This window comes from Magnolia sinica, chromosome 8, assembly GCF_029962835.1.
Source record: "Magnolia sinica isolate HGM2019 chromosome 8, MsV1, whole genome shotgun sequence".
NCBI lineage: Eukaryota > Viridiplantae > Streptophyta > Magnoliopsida > Magnoliales > Magnoliaceae > Magnolia > Magnolia sinica.
The window spans coordinates 81,526,785-81,535,706 of NC_080580.1; the positions used below are offsets into that span (position 1 = coordinate 81,526,785).

At 36.3% G+C, this 8,922-nt stretch overlaps 1 long non-coding RNA gene across 1 annotated transcript; it reads left to right on the plus strand.

Moving 5' to 3' along the window:
* Positions 1–400: 400 nt before the first annotated feature.
* LOC131253517 (uncharacterized) lies at positions 401–5,414 on the plus strand. Its single transcript, XR_009175238.1, has 8 exons — positions 401–471; positions 2,709–2,921; positions 3,059–3,171; positions 3,256–3,481; positions 4,273–4,401; positions 4,532–4,607; positions 5,050–5,227; positions 5,350–5,414. It is a non-coding gene; the product is annotated as an uncharacterized LOC131253517 (long non-coding RNA).
* Positions 5,415–8,922: the final 3,508 nt, after the last annotated feature.

Below are 8,922 nucleotides of genomic sequence, written 5' to 3' on the forward strand. Positions count from 1 at the left end.
TTTCCTATTTTCTTTCATTCTGTTTTATGTAGACAGGCATTTCTACAGTTAATATGCTAGCAGTCATTTTGTTTCATCAACCCAGCTCCTGCGTGTGAGTGAGGCTTTGTAGATAACCCCAATGTCCAGAGCTTCAAGTGCTTTTTCCCAGCAGTTACAAAAGAGCTTCCATCTGATGAGAAGCAAACAGATGAAATTGCAGTGCAAAATGTACTTGCTTTAAGCTTAGTTACCAGCCTTCCAATTCGTCAGTCCCAGAGACTGAGATACACATCATTAGGAAATCCAATAGACACCAAATGTTTCCTAGAAAAGCATCCAAAATAGAAAATCGGTAAATCTATTCAAAATTCTAGAACTACACCAATATCAATCAGAGTTTCAACTGGAAGTGTCAACTGCACAACAAAGACGAATTAACAAATTGAGACAGAGAGAAGCTTTAGTTAGCCAGATTTAACTAACCATCAGGTGAAAAGTTAATACATGCCACCCCAGTTGATTGTCAATTCTTGCTATAACGCATTTAGTTACACATTTTAACCAAAAGTCACATTAATTAGCTCTTTTGCTTCAATTCATCAAATCACACACAACACTTGTGTTGTCATCTCTAAAATAGGCAGAGATGTACCAAAAGTGAGTCCTAACCTTCCTATATGCTTGAAAAGAAGAAACTACATGAAACTCACAAGAAAAAGTGAAAATAATTGAATAGTAGCCTCTAATAGGTGATATGTAGGAGCGTATCAAGACTGACACAAGCCCGTATCGTGTCGCTGGGCAGGAAGGTGTCATCTAGAAATGCCCATATCAGCCAATAAGGGACAATTTTTCAATCCTTTCTCGGTCCACTTGTGGGCCGCCATGTATGTCTTAGTTAGGGACTTATGCAAGGCTTATTGTTCCTTTCATTAGGAATTCTAGAATAGGTAGTATAAATGACTGAGATTAGTTTTAAATCAAGGGCTGAAATTTAGTTTAGATCCTTGGGTTATTAGTAGTGTAAATAGTTCTCATGTTAGGTCTTTGGAGAGCTCGGAAGAACAGTAGCTGATTTTTTATATATTTTTTTTCCTTTTCAAGATAAATGTACAGAATTGGAAATTTGGGGCTAGTAAACACTCATTTTCTTAAGTAGAAGTTTCTTTTCTTGTTAGTGTTGGCAAGTGCATCTTGTATGTGTTGAACAGTTTCTCTGATTACTGGAATCTTACATTGACTGCTGGAACTTTTTTCTTTAATGCTGAGATCATTTCCAACTTGCTGGAAAATTCCAGCTATTTGCTGCAAATCATTTCTAACTGCTGGATATTGATCCCCACTTGCCGAATAGTTGTTGAATTTTTACTTCGAAGGCTTGGTTCATTGGATGCTTCACAAATACTTCACATTTCGAAGTGTGGACTGTCCTATAACACTTGAATCAAGTGGCAATTGATTGGGTCCGAACAAACCTAGATTGACCTACATAAGAAAATGGACTCGATAAAATCTAGGACATCTTTCTAGGAAAAAGGCCTTTGAGACAGAAAAGGCATTCAATAAAAGCTTACCTCACAAAAATTAGTGATGGAGATAATTTACCTATATACATCAAGTGGTCACTGAGCCTATTCACTTACAAAATCCTGTTGATGTCCTGGAAAAAGAAGAAGCTTAAAACTCTTCTTCTTCTTCTTTTTCTTTTTTTTTTTTCCTTTTTTTTTTCTTTTTTTTTTTGGAGATCTTAAAAGTTCTTTTTTCTTTCAACTGTAATTGAAATTTTAGATATTTAAACTCGAAAAAGTGAAATCGATAATACATAGGCATGGCAGTTATAAGAGTGTTTAATGCCATTCTTGTTGGCTGGTTTTACTTCTCCACATAGGCACCCTTGAGGAAATGATTACAGTGGCTTAGTCCAAGTCACTTTAGATGTGTTTGAGATGCACCTTTCTGTCTCACAGGGTTATGGTTCAATCATCAAGGGATACACCCTTAATGGTGTTCTTTTGGGGCTAGCAAGAGGATTGTCATCCCTTGGAAGGTACTGGATGCCTTTGCAGAAATCCTTGACCTTCTCAATGTCTTAATACAGATTGTTTAACGGTTAAGGTCTGAGGAAAGGCAACTCCTTGGATGTTAATTTTCCCTAATTTCCCACATCTGGCAACCTCATTTCAATATGGTGGTCTAAATACCTGTTTATGACTAGTGGTGATATGATTTGGCTGAATAATGTATCCTACTTAGCATTTTTGTCTTTCATTTAAGTGCTAACAGGCCACATTAACTCCCAAGCTACTTGTGAATGTGATGGCACTGATCATTTGGCTGCTGGCTTGTGTTACAGTTCATGATAAGAAAGAGTATGCTGTTAATGCTTCTGCTTGTGGCAACATATTCACTCGGCATAGATTTGAAGCCTCTTCAAAGTCCAGTTCTTCCAGGATCACCAATATATGTGCCCCAATTTTTAACTATATCTCATTTCATTAGGTGCATTTTATACATTCTGCAATGCAACATGCTGATATTGACAGTGTCATGACATGACTAACTCTATACTATAGATAAGTTGCAGGCTGATATATGCCCTCCTACTTGTTTGACTTTAGAACTGATAGTAAGCGGGAACTATTGGTTATAGGTCAGTGAGTAATATCATGCCGTATGAGATATCTACAAGTTAGTAATATCCCTTTGCATGTGCTATGAAATCTTAGGAGGGACTGTTTACGTTATGCCAGTTGTTGTAGTTTTTCTGCTCAGCATTGTTGCTCTAGCGTGGTGGTGCAGCCACAGTTAGGATTTTGCACCTTTCCTCGTAAAGTCCCTTTCATTGGAGCACACAATGCACATTGTTCTCTATTGAACTCAACAAATCAGGAAAAGATTAAACTCAACAAACAGCTCCCTTAGTCGGCAACATCATTAAGGTCAGTCTTCATTGTCAAATCAAAATTTTTGAAGGAAAATGCATACATTTTCTTTTTTATTTCATTTGAGTAAGTTTTGCTTCTTATAATACTTGTACTAAGCTTTTAACTATGATTGTTTCCCTTTGATAAATCAGGTTATTTGCAAATACTGTGCCAAGTGAGAAGGATCCTCTGCTTGGAGTGAATTTGGAGAAAAATGTGGCTTTAAAGCAGGATGCAGCCCACGGTAGCATTTCAAATCCCAATTGTATATTTGGAGTGGATCCATGTCAAACCTCATTTGTTTCAGAGAAGAAAAAACCTCTAAGATATGGAGAAATCTTCTTTGCAGGTGTAATGCTTGCAAAAAATTCTATGTCCAGCAGAGCATGACAGGCTATCTAATTGATGAGGACTCAATTGAGGAATATGAAAAGGTGACAAAGGAAAAGAGGAAGGAGAAATTGGAGCAACATGAAGGAGTGGCGTTAAATTTTCTCAGCAAACTTGGTCATGTCCAAAAGATTGAGATTCTGAATGGCATTGCTGACATGAAGAATGAGCTCAGGTCCTTCATGGTATGGGTTCTATGTTCTAAATTTCCTGTTTTTATATGTGATTCTGTCTGTAATTCTGAATTCTTATTTTAAAGGGGCTACCATAGGGGAGGGCCACATATTTCATTTTCTTTCATTTTCTTTTAATTACTATTGACAGTTTGCGGAGTTTTAGATCACAAGGATTTGAAATCAGTGTTAATATTATTTCAGATTATAGGTAATGCACTTGCATCTTTTTGAAATTTTTATATTTGGTGCTATTTACCTTGACAAGTGGGAATATGCCACATGGATACAAATTTACATGCAGGCATATTGATTTTTAGCCTGAAAAGTGACGAAAATGCATCAAGGAAATGCATTTAGCTTCTCTTACATGATTTTTATCTTGAAAAGATGTGACATTTTCATCAAGGATGGGCACTTAGGTTCCCTTACATAAATTTTTTATCCTGAACAGTGGGTTAAATGCCTCAAGGATAGGCATTTACATGCCCTTGCCAGAATTTTTAACTTGAATAGAGAGCAAAATGCCTCAAGAATAACCTGTGGCTTTACCATGATTTTTATCTTGAAAAGTAGGCAAAACACTACAAGGATGGGCATTTAGGCACCCTTATTTGAATTTTTAGCCTGAAAAGTGGAATAATGCTTTTAGGATAGGCATTTGTGTGTTTTTTTTTTCTTTGTGGTTTGGTTTGGCTACTAATGTTCAGTACTTCAATACAATAAGTTGTTTCTGTAATGCTTGAGATGTATTAATACTTTATCTATGTTTGGATGTAATATGCTCATTCAAAGTGAAACAGTTATTTAGAGTGTAGGCTCGAAAGGAGGTTCACAATGCTTCACCGGGGAGTTTACATGGGTCCATGATCAAAGCTGCCCAACAGGTGCAGGTGCAGGTCACAATCCCGCCTTCCCTACCCAAAATTCAGGTTGGTCTAACTCTTATCATTTGATAAGCCATATATATAAATTAAATGTTGACTGTCCATTTCTTTACCATACATTTAGCTCACCTAGTTTGACACCAACCTGATTCTTGGACCTGGGCATATTTTCTAGGTGAAGTTTGCTAAGCCCACACATGGGTAGAGACTTCTGCAACAACATATAGCTGCATGTACCAATATAACATAAGGTGCGAGAACAGAACTTTCCATTCAAATATTGCACCAATTGCAAAAGTAGTGTTTTCCCAACATGAAATAAAAATAGATGCACAAGACATTGAACACATAAGCTATCTTTTCTGTCCATTTGGTGCATTTGTTTGACTTTTCCAAATCTACCAATCTATGGGTCACACATTGTAATATCTTACTGGTTGGATGTTTTTGAGTGCCCAAAAATAGTTGGACAACAAGTTTTAGAAAGGCCCACTCTTTCAATGGTTGGGATCATAATGTGGGGTAATTTGAAGATAATTCTCATGTTTGAAATGTCCATGCCATATTTCGCATTTTACTCCAGTGTTACAAACTTGAGATTTAAAACTTTCTGAAAGAAAGTTGATAATTGAATACTATCTGTTTTGGAGGCTATGTATTACTGATTTTGTTCAGGCCATGACTGTCCAATAGGTTTGAGGCACCTATGGATCTAAAAAAAGAGTGGGAAAGATTAATATTTGAACAAAAGTATAGGGAAGCATTCACTTCAGCCCATGAATTGTTGGATGTTTATTTTGTTTTTAGATAATGCAGATTTTGCTTAGTTTTTCAGAGTTTATAATTGAGAAGATGAGCATGTACTCTTGAAGTATTGTCTCTCTCTTTTTTATGACATCTCATCCTTATCTTTTTCTATATTTTTAGTTCTTCAATTTTGCTGCCTAACTTTTTTGTATGATGATATTCGTTGTAGGAAGCTATTCGTTGTAGGAAGCTATTCGTTGGGGTACTGATTATCTTCTCAAAGCTACTGCTCATCCAAACACCATATATGTGCAGGTCTCTTTTTCTTTTTTTTTTTTCTAATTCTTTTTGGGGTTGGATTTGCTTTCTTTTTCTTTTTCCTCATGTGGGATCTCTGTTTCTTTTCACAAAAAAGCTATTTAATTTGTATTTTCCATTTGTTTGGGATTTTTTTTTTTTTTTGGATTTCTTTGCTGGGTTTTTCCAGCCGTTATTGGAATGTTGGTTTCTGGTTCTTATAACGTTTTGGAGTTTTTAAGAAGAAAAGAGGAATAAGAGACAAAAAGCTGGTTTTTTTTTTTGGTTGTTGAAGATTTTAAGCAATGAAAATGGTTTTTGGGATTTTTAGAAGGCTTGAAAGAAAGAGAAGCAGAGAAAACAAAACAATGCGAGTTTTTATTTTTGGTTACAGGTGGGTGATGCTAACAAGGATCATGCGTGTTGAACACAATGAAGTTAGGAAAAACACATGCTGTAGACCTGTAGTTATATAACACATGCACAGATGGACACATCACATTTTAATGCAACTTGGTTATCAAGGCAATGGTTAATCACATTTTGATGCAGTTTGGTTGTCTGGAGCATTTTTTTTATATGAATAGTAACCCTGTTACTGAAAAATGTGAATCTTTAGCATTGATTAGAGAAGTGCTTATATTTTTTAACAAAACCAGATGGTTATTGGTCTTGTACATTTGATAGTTGGGAGTTTTGTCTATAATGACACAAAAACAAAGAGCAAATTTGGGACTGGACTTGAGTCAGCAATGAAATCTGAACATCCGACATGTGAGAAACCTCGTTTGGGGATCGACCGATGAGCCATTCTGATTATGCACACACTTTTATCAAGTCGGATGTTGGATTTGTTCAATGAATATAGCTTTTGGGCTGCAAGCTTGAGACAACGATTTCTACAATTTATTCAGTTTGACTTGAGTCAATTTATATCCAGGTTGGGGGAGTTGAGACTGTTACTCTTGGAGATGATGAAGCCCGTGTTAGAGGTTGTCAGAAAAGCATTCTTGAGAGAAAAGCTCCTCCAACCTTCCATTTTCTGGTTGAAATGAGGGAAAGGAAATATTGGGTCATGCATCGGGTATGTCAACAATTGGGACCACAATTTGGATGGCCTGGAGTGACATCCATTCATGCCGCATGTATAGTGGATCAGTCTTCTCCACCATTTGAAGCAAATGGTGGAAAATACAGTTGTGTAGCCCATAAAGAAAACATGCCTTCAAACTTTGATATTCTCAGCATCCATGTACTTTATTTACATTTCATTCATTTGCACTCTATTTATGAATTATTAGCTCCAGATATAGGTCTTTTCCTATCTAAAAGTAAAAGAACTCATGTTATATGTTTGTCATTGGCTCATTGCGCTCATTTGTTCAGAATATTTCGAGACATGATCATGGGTGATAATCCTTGCATCTTATATGATTCTTTTAATCTTTTCGTCTTATATTATTCTTTTATTCTATGCAGACTGAAAGGAGTGTTGATATGTTGCTCCATGGTAAAAAGCCCTTGGTTGAGGTAATGATATCAAAACCTCCGTACCCAGCACTATAAGCATTTACTTTAAACATATGGCTAGAATAGACTTTTGACAAATTGTTTGAAAACTAGGAATGCAGATTCACCTTAGTTGACCGATGAGTCAAAACTTGATCATGGGTATAAGTGAAGGTACAGTTACTAATTGTTGTATATTGGTTCCCATTAATAAGGAGATTAATAAATCATAAACATGCCTTAAACACAAGGTTGTCCTTGATAGGTCAGCATAACATTTTTGCCTTATTTTCTATGACCTTCATCAGAATGATAAAATATATTATATAATAGGTGAATATGATCAAATATATTGTAGCAGATGTATATCAATTCTATATGAAGAATTTTGTGCTGGAATGTTAAAAAAAAATAAAGAACTTTTCATGGGAGTAGGTAAAAGTATTTTTAGCTACGAAAATATTCGTAGGTATAAGTTTTGTTAGTATTTTTCCCTGCGATATTATTCGTTGTTGAAAGTTCTGTACATATTTTTGCCTACGAAAATGTTTGTAAAATATTTGTAAGCATGAAATAAAAACTTTTGTAAAATTTTTAACTACGAAAATATTCGTAGGTAGAAGTTTTCTACACATTTTTCTTTACCGATGAGGTAGAAGTTTTATAAATAGTTTTCTAAGTATGTTTAGCTACGAAATTATTCGTAGGCATAAATCTTGTAACTATAAAAGTTTTTAGCAACGAAAATTCCGTCGGCAAAAGTCAACGAAACTTCCTTTTTTCTCCGTTGGTAAAAGTGTTCCCCACAGCCTTTTAGTGACGAAACTGGTGGTAGGAAAAAAGGCTTTCACCTACAAAAAATTTTTGTAGGTAAAAGTGACTTTTCTCCGTAATAATTATATTTTTTATCCCACCTAATGCCTTCTAATCCCACCGCCCAAACACTAATAATATTTTTTGAATCCCATCCCACCTAATCCCTTCTAATCCCACCGCCCAGACACACCCTTAAGAATTTTTCAAAGCTAGGTGTTCAAACCTCATTGCTTTCTGTCGTGCAGTCTACTTAAGCTTTGGATCTGCGCTATTTTTACGCCCATGTCCTAAAAAGATCTTACAAAATAAGTGGACAGTGTTGATGTAGGAAATACATTATGGGCATTGAATCCTCGCTTCTTTCCATAGTGTAGTCCTCCTGAGCTTTGGATCTGTCTTATATTTGTGCCTATACTCTAAAATGATCTCACAAAATAAATGGACGGTGCGGATATAGGAAATAAATCATGGTGAGGCTCACAGAACTTAGTGTAATCAACACACCACGCAATGCATGTATTATATTGGCAAATGAGCTGAGGCAAATCCAAAACTAAGCTGAACCACAGCACAGAAAGCAGCTTTCTTTGGTCCTGAAGAAGTTTTTTGTGGTAGATGTTCGGTACCCATGACTTTTTATGGTGTGGTCCACTTGATCTTCGGATCAGTCTTTTTTGGGCCAAGCCGTTAAATAATATCACAAGATGTATGGACGGTTTGGATATAACACATATATAATGGTCGGGCCCACAGAACTTGGATATTCCGATGATCCATAAAAAAAAAAAAATACTTATTGGATATTCAGATGATCCAAGTCATCCAATTAATTGTGGGATCTTATGTATATGCGGAATAGGCCCACGGATCTGTCTGTGCATGGGACATGGCGATCAGGGGTCGGATAGCTTACCTAGCTGAGACGCCGCCATGGAAGCCGGATAAGAATACCAGAATACCTGAAGAGCTTAGGATCTTCCTCTCCTTTACACCCTTTCTGCAATTCACAAGATGAGACTCGAATTTCTGCTATGGTGTAGGATTGGGGACCCAACTCTCTTTTATAGAATCTGTAGAGAGAGAGTTTGAAACTCATCACAACTCTCTCTCCCACGCTCCACATTGTAGCGTCCTAGTACAACTCAAATTGCTGTCTGCGTAAGACAGTTATAGCATTTCAGCCCTAGTACGCAAAGC